This window comes from Simochromis diagramma, unplaced genomic scaffold (genome assembly GCF_900408965.1).
Source record: "Simochromis diagramma unplaced genomic scaffold, fSimDia1.1 OVJJ01000432.1, whole genome shotgun sequence".
Classification (NCBI taxonomy): Eukaryota; Metazoa; Chordata; class Actinopteri; order Cichliformes; family Cichlidae; genus Simochromis; species Simochromis diagramma.
Window position 1 is genome coordinate 260498 of NW_024387260.1, and position 14376 is coordinate 274873.

A 14376-nucleotide genomic window follows, 5' to 3' on the forward strand; every position below is an offset into this window, starting at 1 on the left:
CCTGAACCACCGCAGGGTATGCGGTGGTTTGCAGAGTAGAAGGAGATTACCAGGTCAGAGAGTCAGGAAGGATTGAGGGAAAGCAGTCGGCCCAGAGAGCTGAAGTGATAGCCCTAGCTCGAGCTTTGAGACTAGCCAAGAACAGGAGAGTGAACATCTACACCGATTCGGCATATGCGTTTGGAGCAGCGCAAGTGGAGCTGCCTCAGTGGAAAAGAGCAGGATTCAGAACAGCAACCAATGCACCTATTTCCCACAAACATGAAATGGAGGAATTGGAAAAAGCCTTGGCTGACCCAGAGGAGGTGAGTATTATAAAATGCAAAGCTCACTCCCAAGGAACCAGCATGGTGGAAAAAGGAAACCAGAGAGCAGACGAAGCCGCGAAGGAGGCCGCAGGCTACAAAGGACGGAGACAAATGATACAAGTAACTCCAGAAGAGGAGATATCTGTTGACCTGATTGAGGAAGTCAAACAGGCCCAGGAGGAGGCATCCCCAGAGGAAAAGGGGGTGTGGAAAAACAAAGGAGCCTGGCAGGATGGAAATTTGTGGAGGGGGCCAGACGGGCGCCCCGTGCTGACAGCCAAAATGGCAGAACAGAAGGTGGATGAAGACCACGGACTCGCCCACGTGGGGATAGCCCAGATGGAGAGAAACTTGTGTCATTGGTGGCATCCTGAGCTGCGAGGAATGATAAGGGAGAAGGCCAGGATGTGCTTAATCTGTGGGGCACACAATCCTAAGCCAGCAGTAAAACCGGAAGTGGGTAAGTTTCGGCCCCCTGAGAGGCCGGGAGAGGAGATGGTTATAGATTTCACTGATATGATTGATTCCGGGCCTGGCGGTCTAAGATATTTGTTAGTGTGTGTTGATGCTCTGACCGGCTGGCCAGAGGCCTGGGCTACAAAAAAAGGAGGATGCTAAGACTGTCATTAAGTGTTTAATCAATCATTACATTCCACATAATGGGTTCTCAAAAAAATTAGATCAGATAATGGAACCCATTTTAAAAATCAAGATTTGGCAAAAGTAGAAAAAATGTTGGGCGTCCAGCATAAATTTGGAAGAGTCTATCATCCTCAGTCTCAGGGAAAAGTAGAAAGAATGAACCTAAATTTGAAAAAACAAATTGGCAAAATTTGCGCGCAAACAGGGCTAAATTGGGTCGCAGCCCGGCCGGTTGCGTTGATGACCATAAGATGTTCTGCTAATGAATCCACAGGTTTTACACGATATGAGCTGCAAACAGGGAGACAGTTTCCGGCACCTTGGACGGTGGGCTCGGTTGAACGGAACAAAAAGGGGAACCGGTCTCACGCAGACTACTGGAACGAGTTAAAGGCGCTTGTGTCCAGTTTCACAAAACAGGCGGCTGGTGAAGGGCCCACAGGAGAAGGAGAGGTCCCGGACGAGAAAACAGTGTGGCTGAGAGTCATCAAACGCAAATGGAAGGAACCCCGCTGGATTGGTCCATACGAGGTATCGGCTCGGACGGCGACAGCAGTCCAACTGAAGGGGAAAGGCGACACCTGGTATCACTGGACGCAGTGCGCGGCCGCGCACGAGGGCTTGGTGGGGAAGGATCAATGTCCACCCAACACAGGTGAAATTGAGAGGCAGAATAAACCCTCACACCTGTGCAACGGGCCGACCGGTGGTCTACCCGGAAGGTCGAAGAAAGAAGAGCAGTCTAGGAGGAGATTGCCGCGCCAACGAAAAGGAGTGGTACCACACTGAACACCTAGAACAAGAGAGGCTCTGATAAAGGGCTTTGAACTTTTTACTACACCATAACATTCACATACCACCATGCCATCACAACAATTAGACACTGGTGAAGAAAGAAGAGTTTCAAAAGCCATCACAATGTTAAAAATTATTATGAGTTTGATGTCAATTATGTTGCTAATCATGGCTATTTGTTTTTTGATTTGTTTGTTGCAGACCGACCCGGGAAACCAGTCTGAGCACAGAGGCCATGCCAGTCCGGCGTTGTTTGATACACCAATTACATCACGCGTGATCTATAGTGATTTAAAGCTGCGGGCAAGAGTGAAGCGTGAGGTCTCTGGTAAAAAGGATGAGTGTCTCAGCACATATGGTGGTTTAGAATTAGATTATGTTATTGGCTCCACAACTTCTTTATGTTTGATCTGTGTGATGTTGTTAATTGTAGGGACGTCGGCAGTGCCTGGAGGGGATATAATGTGCGGCTCTGTTGGGATTATTCAGTGAGTACGCACTGCGAGAGGGGAAATCGTCCATATGACAGCTGGTGCCGTAATTGGGACCAGGTAAGGGGTTACACTGGGCAAAATTGGGAACCGTTAGAACTAGGATCAGAAAACGAGCTTAAACTACAGAGGGATTTTAGCCCCTCTGGAAACGCGTTAACCTTATCATTGGGGAATTGGCATCGCAAACAATCTATGTACAGTGGGGCAAAAAAGTATTTAGTCAGCCACCGATTGTGCAAGTTCCCCCACTTAAAATGATGACAGAGGTCAGTAATTTGCACCAGAGGTACACTTCAACTGTGAGAGACAGAATGTGAAAAAAAAATCCATGAATTCACATGGTAGGATTTGTAAAGAATTTCTTCGTAAATCAGGGTGGAAAATAAGTATTTGGTCACCTCAAACATGGAAAATCTCTGGCTCTCACAGACCTGTAACGTCTTCTGTAAGACGCTTTTCTGTTCCGCACTCGTTACCTGTATGAATGGCACCTGTTTGAACTCATCATCTGTATAAACGACACCTGTCCACAGCCTCAAACAGTCAGACTCCAAACTCTGCCATGGCCAAGACCAAAGAGCTTTCGAAGGACACCAGGAAAAGTATTGTAGACCTGCACCAGACTGGGAAGAGTGAATCTACAATAGGCAAGCAGCTTGGTGTGAAAAAAATCAACTGTGGGAGCAATCATCAGAAAATGGAAGACATACAAGACCACTGATAATCTCCCTCGAACTGGGGCTCCACGCAAGATCTCATCCCGTGGGGTCAAAATGATCATGAGAACGGTGAGCAAAGATCCCAGAACCACACGGGGGGACCTGGTGAATGACCTGCAGAGAGCTGGGACCAAAGTAACAAAGGTCACCATCAGTAACACACTACAACGGCAGGGAATCAAATCCCGCAGTGCCAGACGTGCTCCGCTGCTGAAGCCAGTGCATGTCCAGGCCCGTCTGAAGTTTGCCAGAGAGCACATGGATGATACAGCAGAGGATTGGGAGAATGTCATGTGGTCAGACGAAACCAAAGTAGAACTTTTTGGTATAAACTCAACTCGTCGTGTTTGGAGGAAGAAGAATACTGAGTTGCATCCCAAGAACACCATATCTACTGTGAAGCATGGGGGTGGAAACATCATGCTATGGGGCTGTTTTTCTGCCAAGGGGACAGGACGACTGATCCGTGTTAAGGACAGAATGAATGGGGCCACGTATCGTGAGATTTTGAGCCAAAACCTCCTTCCATCAGTGAGAACTTTGAAGATGAAACGAGGCTGGGTCTTCCAACATGACAATGATCCAAAACACACCGCCCGGGCAACAAAGGAGTGGCTTTGAAAGTCCTGGAGTGGCCTAGCCAGTCTCCAGACCTCAACCCCATAGAAAATCTGTGGCGGGAGTTGAAAGTCCGTGTTGCTTGGCGACGGCCCCAAAACATCACTGCTCTCGAGAAGATCTGCATGGAGGAATCGGCCAAAATACCAGCTACTATGTGTGCAAACCTGGTAAAGACCTATAGTAAACGTTTGACCTCTGTTATTGCCAACAAAGGTTATGTTACAAAGTATTGAGTTGTATTTTTGTTATTGACCAAATACTTATTTTCCACGCTGATTTACGAATAAATTCTTTACAAATCCTACCATGTGGATTCATGGATTTTTTTTTCACATTCTGTCTCTCACAGTTGAAGTGTACCTCTGGTGCAAATTACTGACCTCTGTCATCATTTTAGGTGGGGGAACTTGCACAATCGGTGGCTGACTAAATACTTTTTTGCCCCACTGTATTTGGTTCTGGGGGTGGAAATAGCGGGGGTTGATCCAAAAGGGTTAAGAACGCAAGAACGTAGATAGGATCAATTATGTTCACTATAATGTACTGAGACTCTCTAACCTCACCAGAGACGGCATGGAGGGGCTGGCGGAGCAGGTGGGTCCGACCTCGTTAATGGGAGTGCAGAATAGAATGGCCCTTGATATGTTGTTAGCGGAAAAAGGGGGCGTTTTGTTCTATATTGGCCGATCAGTGTTGTAATTTTATTCCAAACAAGACTGCTCCAAATGTGTCGGTAACGCAGGCTCTGGAGGGCCTAAAGAGCCTTTCTGAAACTATGCATGATCACTCCGGTGTTGATAGTCCGTTGGAAGGCTGGCTGACCTCAGTGTTCGGACGGTGGAAGGGGGTTATCGCTTCGGTCATGTTTTCTTTGTCTGTTGTGGTGGGTATTATGGTTATTTGTTGTTGTCTCATCCCTTGTGCCAGAAGAATGTTTAAAAAGTATGTCTGTGAAGGCAGTGGACCCTGGAGTCCTTACTCCAATGTCCATGATGCCAATGATGCATGTAGAACTGAATGTGTAGGCAAAGGGGGGAAACAACTGTTTGTGACCTCTGGATTCTCCAGAGGTCAACAGAGGGAATTGTAAAATAAGGAGGGGATGTTTTTCTCATTTTCATTTATTATTTTAATATGGCATTATTAGTTCATCAGAAGTATATAACCAGCTTTGCATTAAACATAAATTGAAGTTTTTGACCTTATATTATCCTTTGCATTATAGTGATGGTTTTAACTTTAGTTTGATCTTTTCCTTACAGGTACCAGAATAATAACATGATTTTTCATTGCAGATGTAACCATGATCATTTATACACATTGCAGTTTGTTGCTTATTCTAGAGTTGTGCTCAAGTTAATTAAAGGTTAAAAGCTACAGCCAGCGCGAGTCTGGCTGATCTATGGAGGGCAAAGGCTTTGAGCTTGGAAGGCCGCACGCGCTTACACAGCACTTATAAGATGTTATTCTTGGTGATTTTGTGCTTAGTCATGTTTTAATATGTTTTAAGTAGAAGTAGCTGATCCAGCAATATTCATTTAATATTATATACTTGATTCAGAGCAATACACACTGATGGTCTTAATAAATGAAAGAGTCCTTGTAGCTGCCATGTTGTGTCTTAGCAGGGGTACAGACGGTTCCAGGAGACGGGGGCAGTCAGCGTCTGCCCTCGGGAAGGAGACAATGTTATTTTTTGTGTTAAATAAAATTGTCAACATTGATTGTATTGCACCTGTCACTACGCATGAAGGGGCGTTCTAATACCCTGATTTCATAAAACTATGATGATGTGTTTTTTGAGATGAGATCTGAGACTGTCTGCATACAGTGTCCATCTCCCACGTGTGACCATTAAAATCATCGTTTGACTCAACCCGGCCGGACCAGTGTTGTTATTGTGGGTTTTTCTTCTGGTGTCCATCCCCAATATTTTGAACCTTAACACATCTTATTAGTATTTTAAGTATTCTATCTATTTTAATCATTGAATTTTATTGTTTTATTTATATTTTGATATTTTGATATTGCTAGGGATGATGCAATGATCTGGGACCATTCTTAATTTCGTTGTTCTCGTGACAATGACAATAAAGTTTCTGATTCTGAATCTCTAAATCTTTAATGCAGAAAGTGAGCTGATCTGAGGCTTTAAAAGTAATGAATGAAAGTTTAAAGTCAGATCTATATGTAACAATTAGCCAGTGTAGTTCAGCCACAATGGGACTGATGTGGTTTTGTCTCTTTAAAAATCTGTTAAAATTAATCAAGTGGTTTTGAATGAACTGGAGGCAGGAGGTTGACTTTTTTGTGTCACCTGAGAAAAGAGATTGATATTAATCCAAACTTAATGAGATGAAGGTATGTATTTTTCAAGGAAGCATTCTGGTGTTGACTTTTCCTCCATCTCCCTTTCCTTCTGTCCTTTTTCTCTTTTTATTCCTCCACTTTCTTCTTCTGTGTTTCACCACCCTGGTCTTCACCCCATCTGCTCCAGCATAATATCCACACAGATAATACTATGAATAATGAAATAAAGTAAATAAAATAATAAGATTGTTAAGAGGAGCCTTCAGAGAGTCTACAGTGCTCCTCTTGGGAAAGCGAATGTGTTTGGCACAATAAAGCATTCAGACCATAAATGTCCTAACCCCTGTCTGTAAAAGTTCTCAGTCATCCAGGTCATCGTAGTCTAAGCATACACCACGTTGTTAAGTGCAACAAAGACCCAGCAACACATTCAGACAGAAACTGGTTCACCCGAAAGACAAAACACCAAAACACAGACTTAACAATGTGGTGTATGCTGTACAGTGCAGCGAGGAATGCTCAGACCTCTACATTTGAGAGACCAAACAGCCACTTCACAAGCGCATGGCACAACACAGAAGAGCCACCTCCACAGGACAAGACTCAGCAGTCCATCTGCATCTAAAGGTCAAAGGTCACTCTTTTGAGGATGCCAATGTTCATTTTCACACCTCGGCTCATGTGATCACCATATCACCATGCTGTCTATGGTGCCTCATGCTTTGCATGTGTTATGGCACCTGTGCCGTTCCATGCTGGCTTCTCTTTTTCGCTGTCCCACTGTGTCAGGGAGGACAAAGGACCCGACCACGTTTCAACACTCTTCAACTTTTCATTTATGTTGCCACTTTCTAACACACACGTATTCCAGTTGCTGTACAAGAACCCACAGCTGCAGCTTCAGAGCTCACAGCCTGACATACAAACAACAATGACAGGAGTTAGCCCACACTTTAAGCTGGCGAGGCGTGATTGCGGATGCATCTGCCTCCCCTGCAGCTACCTGACGGCTGGTAATGCTGGCAGTAGCAATTTAGGAGTTGGAAACCCTCCCCTGTACCAAAGGTCTATTAGAATCTACATCTCTTACCTCTGACATGCAGCACTACTTTCTGTCTCAGGATGTCTTTGTCCCTGTAGATGGTGCAGATGTATCCTCCACTGTCTCTCTCTGTGGGGTATTTCAGGGTCAGACTGAGGTCTCCAGTTCTCAGCAGGTCTTCGTTCATCTTTGCACGGCCACAGTAAAGGTTGTCTTGTTTTTTCAGGTGGTCACTTCTGTTTGCATGGACATGGACGATCTTGAGTTCTCGGTCAGAGCGAGTCCACTCCACTGTTGTGTCCTCAGGCAGGTCAGGTTTTGTTTTGCAGGGCAGGATGACAGAGTTTGACTCTTCCTCCACCTTCACCTCCACCTGTTGGTCTGAGAGGACAATAAACCACAATATCAGCTGTAAAAGCAGCAGCACACTTACAGATGGTAAGTGCAGCACAGCTGAGTATCTTGTGAATAAAATTTCATTCACACTAACTGGATGAAACGAGAGAGCTTTTTTTAGCTTTTAGTCCTAGAAACTAGAAGCTGTTAATAAATCTGTTTATAATGATAAGTTTGATTGCAGCTCCTTGAGTCTGTACAGCATCGACACACTTCCTATTGTTGTATTGTGCAGTCCAATTAGATCAGTGGTGTAAGCTTTGTTTCACTGTGGATGTAGCATTTTAAATGGTTTGAATCTAACCCTCCACATGCATTAAAGACTATTTAGGAAATGTTTCCTTTACTTTGACCTCTGACCTTTGTCTCCAGTACTGCCTTTGATCTGTAATTACAGCAGGTGTTGTGATTTGTTGCTGACCTTTGACCTGCAACTGTATATCTCTCAGCCTGCGTTCTGCTCTCCCATCACTGATGGAGCAGGTGTAGTTGCCGCTGTCAGTCTTTGTTGGTTTTCTCACAGTGAGGCTGAAGTCTAAAGTGTCCAGAGCATCAGACCTCATTGATGTGCGCCCGCTGTAACGCTGGTTTTGTCCTGTTATGTCATCTGTTTCTTCCTGTCTCACGTGGACAGATTTGGGATTGAGATCGTTGCGAGTCCATGTTACTGTGGGGTCCACAGGTATTAAACCTGAGTACTGACAGGGCAGCAGGACAGATCTTTCCCCCTCATTCACCTCCACCACCACCAAGGCATGCTGGGAAACTGAGGACACACAAACAAACAAAATATCTGCAGGTAAAGAAATCACAGCTTAATCTGAACATGTTTAATGTTGATGTATTCTGCTGTTAGTGTAGTTGCGCGTGCTCAAAGCTATAATGGAAATGTTAATGAATGTTGTGATGCATTCACAGGAAAATTTCTGCTCAGTTCTGCTCAGAGGATGGGAAGCACAAACCTGCACGATCTCCTCCTGCTGCACTTCAACACATTAAAGAGAGAGAGATGAAAGAAAAGCTGATGATGAGAGCAGAGAGAGGAAGGTGTACTTACCGTGCAGGAGGATCACAAACACCACAAACATCTTCATGTTCCTGTCAAACTCAGAGACTCTTTAAAAGCCCTTCAGGACATCAGCTCACAGCAGCTTCACTTTCCTCTGCTGATCATCTACTGACACTCTCACACTGCTTCACTGTCACAGCTCAGAGTTCAGCTTCACACTTTGTTAAAGCACATCTGTGGAATGAAGTCCGGCCGGCCACAGATCACTTCTGAGGAAAGAGGAGGACGTCGGCTTTCCTCCTAGTTTCACGCCCGAGCGCTCCGGGTGGAGGCGGCTGCTGCGGCCTCACCCTGACACGCACAAAGCTCCGCCTCCAGTCCTGACGCTGAAACATCCACTGTAGCTACAATGATGCAGATGTGACCCTCAGCAGCTGGATTTCCTCTCCATAGATGTGTTTCCATGCAGATCATGGACATAAAGCAGCTCCAGGATGAAGAGTGTGAAAGAACTTCTTCCACTACAGTATTCATTACAGCACTGTGGCACTCCACAAACCCTCACACTGTCTCAATCCCTCTTTCCAGTTTGACTGAGAGAAGGCCTGAAGCTCAGCCAATCACAGGACAGGAAGTGATCAGCTGACACAGTGATTTGAAGCTGTCAGGGTGAGGCTGCTTCATGCAGGTGTGAAACTATGAGGAAGCTGAACGCCTCCTCTTTCCTCAGAAGTGATCTGCGGCAGTCTGCCATCATGTTTGGCTGCACACACTAAATGTGACTCACTGAAAAGCTGTTCTGTTTGTGCTGCTAACACTTTACTGGATCACACTCAGCTGTGAGAAAGTGTCTCATGTGTTCAGTGTGACAAACACAAAGCTTTGTCTTCATGTGTGTTTGTGCTGTTTGAACAGGACCTCCTTTCTTAGTTCAACTCTTCACATGTTTTTTTCTTTCATGGACAAAATGAGTTTGTGATGAATGAGGATGATATTGAGTCAGAAGCTGTTTGACTGGATTCTGGCTTCAAATATTTGACTTTGTGTTTTTCTACACTTTGAACTTTGTGTGATTGTTGTTGTGATGCTCCACTGTGAAGCTTCACACTCTCCTGCTTTACGTTGGACTGTTTCCATCAATCACTTTGAAGCTCTTTAATGAACACATCAGGACCTTTTCATTAGGATCTGCTGTCAGTGATGGAGTACACTGGAGAACATCAGTCAGTACCACATGACTGGGTCACATGATCAGTGTCCACCTTCAGTGGAAATCTCCTGAGTCTGAGTGTTTGTTAGTTTGGTCAAAATGTGATTCCAGCTCGGCTGATGAGGCTTTGATGCTCATGTTTACTGAGACTCTGGACGTCTACAAGACTGAGTCACTGCTTTCATTAAGTTCTCTGTTTATTTTAATCCCTGCACTAATTTTCATCAATCTGCCTTCCACACAAAAACAAGGACAAAGACTCAAAGTGAGACTGAAACCAATCAAAAGGAAACATTTGAAAGGATCCAAACTAAAGTGAAAGAAGAAAATCCTCTGAGGAAACTCACTAAAACTGAAGTGAAGCCAAAGAAAAAGTCCAAATGAAATCCAAATAAAAGTCAGTAGAAAATACAAAGTAGAATAAGTGAGCTTTGGATGCTGCTCTGGGACTTTGTTTAAAGAGGTTCAGTGTGGACTTGAACTCACTGATCCTCCAAACATCAAATCAGTGAACATCAGGAACACATCTGCACTCTGGCTCCATTTATGTGAGAAACAGTCTGAAGGTGCTTGTGCTCCTTCACAGCTCCGTCTCAGGAGCTTCATCCACCTCAAACAGCAGGAACAACACTCGGTGGGGACACCAGCCACAGACTGAAGCACGGAGACGTCTGACTGAAGCTCTGCTTTGTGCTGCTTTCTGATAACTCCACATACAGATGCTGCGTAACAGCAGAGGCTATGATGGCTCTGTTGGTCACTACAAACACTTTGGATGTTCAGAGTAGAGCCCTGCATTGGGACTGGGACCCAACGCAATCTTGCAGGAGCTGCTGGCGGGAACGGGCAGCTAAAAATAGACAGCGGGTCCTGAGAGCCATCGTGTTCACTGTGATGTTCAGCAAGTTTGAATGTGTTTCTTTGAAATGTGTCTCAGGGTTTTCTTTGGTTTTTAAGCTGCTCTTGTTCACAATAATATGATATTTGCACATCTGATTACTGTTGTTGTGTATTTGTGATCCAAAGCTCAGAGGCTTTTGTGTTTTTATTGATTCTATTCTTGTTCTACTGAAATGACACATTCAGTGCACATGTAAGTGCGTAGAAACTTATATCATCATACAGTATAACTGCAGGTGTGGGCGGGGTCACACTCAAAAACAGCAGGAGTGGGATTTAAAAACAGTCCAGCACAGGCTCGAGTTCAGAGCAGCTTCCTCTCTCCTGGCCTTATCTCCTTTCCAAATCTCCCTCAACCATCTGATTTCTGACGACCATCTGTGGCCTTGAACCTAAACCAAGCTGAAGGACTTTCACTCTCTGCTGTCATCATCAGACGGATCAAACTCTCTCCTGGCCTCTGCATCCCTCTGCCCTTTCACGGTCTCCCTTTTCTTTCTGATTGAATACCAAACATGTGCTGCTATCACAGGGCTGCCCGACACTCATGCTTTGGGCGTCTGTTTCTCAGAACAGCAGGCTGGCCTCTAGACCTGGTCGGGATCTTCCAGACCCTTCTTCAGTTTCTCACCCTTCTCTGTGCTCATGCTTGCTATGCCTTACCCGTGCCATGCATCAGCTTCAACGCTCATGTTCTTCTCCCTGTAGACCAGAACTCTGCTGTGGTGACATCACTTTCTCTCTTTGGGGTCCTGCTCTAATCCTCGTCACAGCTGGGTTCAGTTCTGCTGAGACGGGCCATCGGAGTCCAACTACCAAACATCTGTCTATATTCTGCTCATCAATAACTCTTTGTCTTCATTCTTTCTATTGATCTGTCCTTACTGAAACGACTCCACCCTGATGACTCCACCTGTGGCTCAGCAGGTAGAGCGGGTCGTCTGCTGACTCCTCCCACTGGCGTGTCAGTCTCGTACCAGAAGAAGCTTTGAAAACAAAAATTAAAAAGTGTTGAGCAACAAGTGTCACAGCTTTTTGAATGCATCAACTTCTTTAAAACATTTGGGCAGCCGTCGAGCTTTAAGTTGCATTTAGTCGACACAAAGTTCCCACAGTGACAAACATGAGGTCGATGACCCCCTACGAGCAAACACTTAACTTAATCATTCAGACTTTTAAGTTTAACTGGTTTACTTCTCTTCATAATGTTTAATGAATCTTAATGTTTCTGAGCTCCAGTTGGCACAGCTCTCTCTTCTTCTGTTCACAATATGAGCTCAGATTGTTCCAGTCACTGCTCTTCTCTCAGTGAGTGAACCTGACAGTGTTACAGTCGTCACCCACAAACTAAACACACAAGAATCTGTTTCAGACAAACACTTTAGTAACTGTTAAGAGTTCAATATTGAGGAAGGGTACAAGAGGTGATTGAAGAATAACCACACTGATCCGGCCGGGTGAAGTCAAACGATGATTTTAATGAATACACGCGTGGGAAGACAACTCTGTACGCAGACAGCAATTGATCTTCGACTTAATCAAAGCATAAACAGATTTTTATAGCATCAGGGTTTGATTTAACGACGCCCCTTCATGCGTCACAGACAGAATATATACATACGTCAAATCAAAACCACAATGACTTTTAACATAGTTTAAAAGAACGTTGTCTTCGTCTCGTCTGGAACACGAGCCCCACATCCTGCCAGACGCTGTTCCTCTTTCCAGAGACAAACATGACCAACTTCTCACCTATAAATGAGTCTAACTAATGTGTTTGTGTGTGTGTATGTCACGACCTCACTCAGCCTCTATGTCACCTCTCACTTACTGTCTTGTCCTTAAATGCTCTTTCTCAATTCACCTGTTGCACTTCTGACCTTTCACCAGAACAGAGGCTCATCCTAACTGAGACTATGTATATGTCATCTACTAAATAAATGTTTTAATCAAGAGCCTCTACTAAGAGCTTAGTAAAAGAATATAAAAGTATAACAGACAATTTAAATAACCTAGACTTTCAAAATAGCCTCGTCTAACCTGCTCCTCAGAATACTTAGACTCTGGTTTCACTTCTGCTTTCGCTTCTGCAAACTCTCTGCAACTTCCTGTCAGCCTGCTGCACTTAGTCTTTCTAAAACACACACACTGTTTAAACCTCTGACTACAATATCAATGCTGAAAATTCTATTATTAATGCAATGGTAATAATGATGATTATTTAACAATAGCAGTAAAATAATTTCCCTGCTCCACATAACACACACACACACACACACACACACACACACACACCCCTGTAACATTTCATGAAGTGATGGCAATGAACATTTCTGAATCCCAACCATAAGACAACAAAGTAAACACAGTGATGACATCAGAAGGTCCACACAGACTGACGTGTCTCCTGTACATGTTCCATGTTTGATACTGATCACTGATGTTTAATGACTCACGTGACGCTCTGACAGGAACAAGAACGTAGAAAAACCTTTAATGAAACCTGAGAAACAGTGAATCCACTGATGACACTGTCACGGCGGGGTGCGCCGATAAGTTTAGTTTACAGGACCCAGAAGCAGACACTTCTGGAGTTGCTGACTGAACAGAAGACGATCCTTTATTTGGATGTTGGCACATGAAACAGCATGAAGCTATGAAAACTAAGGAAACTGTGAACACTCAGAAAACTAAAGGACTAAGAAGTGAAAATACTACAACAAAGCATGAACACTGAGTAAACTATGACGTAACACTATGGGGACGCAAACAGACGACCTGACAACGAAACATAGAAAACAGAGGACTTAAATACACACGAGGTGATCAGGAGAAGTGGAGACACACGAGAACACAGCTGACTAGAATGAGACATAATGACCGTACAGGGGAGAGTAACACTAACTGCAATGAACAAAGAACACCAGACTCTTCAAAATAAAACAGGAAACAGAGACATAGACATGGAGATAAAACATGACATGAACTTAACATAACCACATAGACATGAAGCATGACAGGTAGACGCACGAACCAGACAGACTGAGTACAGGGAAGATGACAGGAACGACAACATGAACTTGACAACATAAGACACACAGACATAAAACACATGAAGGGCAAGGGAGGCTTAACACAAGGGTAATATAATAACGAACGAGCTTGAATAACTTAATGAACCTAAACAAACAATAAACATCAAAATAAACTAACACTCACCGACCCAGGACCGTGACTGACACAGAGTGGGTGGGTTCAGCATGAGATGAGTCCGGCAGCACTGAGGGTCCACAGATGGGAGAGGCTGTCCTTTAAGGAGGTTGGACATGTGACACATGTGTCTTTATGGTTTATACTAAAGAACAAACTGCACTAACTCATAGATTTGACCTGAGGAAGAGTCGACTTTAACCCCAAACTTTATTAAACTAACCTAAATCTAGCCGAGTAGTTCTGCTGCCTGAACCTGACCAAAGTGTAACTGAAACACATTAAAATACTAAACTGACTCTGACTCCTGTGAGTGTTTGAAGAAAACGTCTGTGTTTCACAAAGCTGAGAGGTCAGCGGTCCCCCACAGGCTCTCTGTGATGGTCTGATCAGCTTCAGTCTGAAAACAGTCATGTACCAAACGATGGAGAACACAGCAGGTGCAAAGACAGACTTGACGAAAAGGCAACAACAAAAGTCCGAGGAAATAAACCAAAGGAGTGAAAGGGTTAGACCAGGGGTGGGCAATTCCAGTCCACGAGGGCCGGTGTCCCTGCAGGTTTTAGATCTCACCTTGGGTCAACACACCTGAATCACATGATTAGTTCGTTACCAGGCCTCTGCAGAACTTCAGGACATGTTCAGGAGCTAATTTAGCCATTTGAATCAGCTGTGTTGGTTCAAGGACGCATCTAAAACCTGCAGGGACACCGGCCCTCG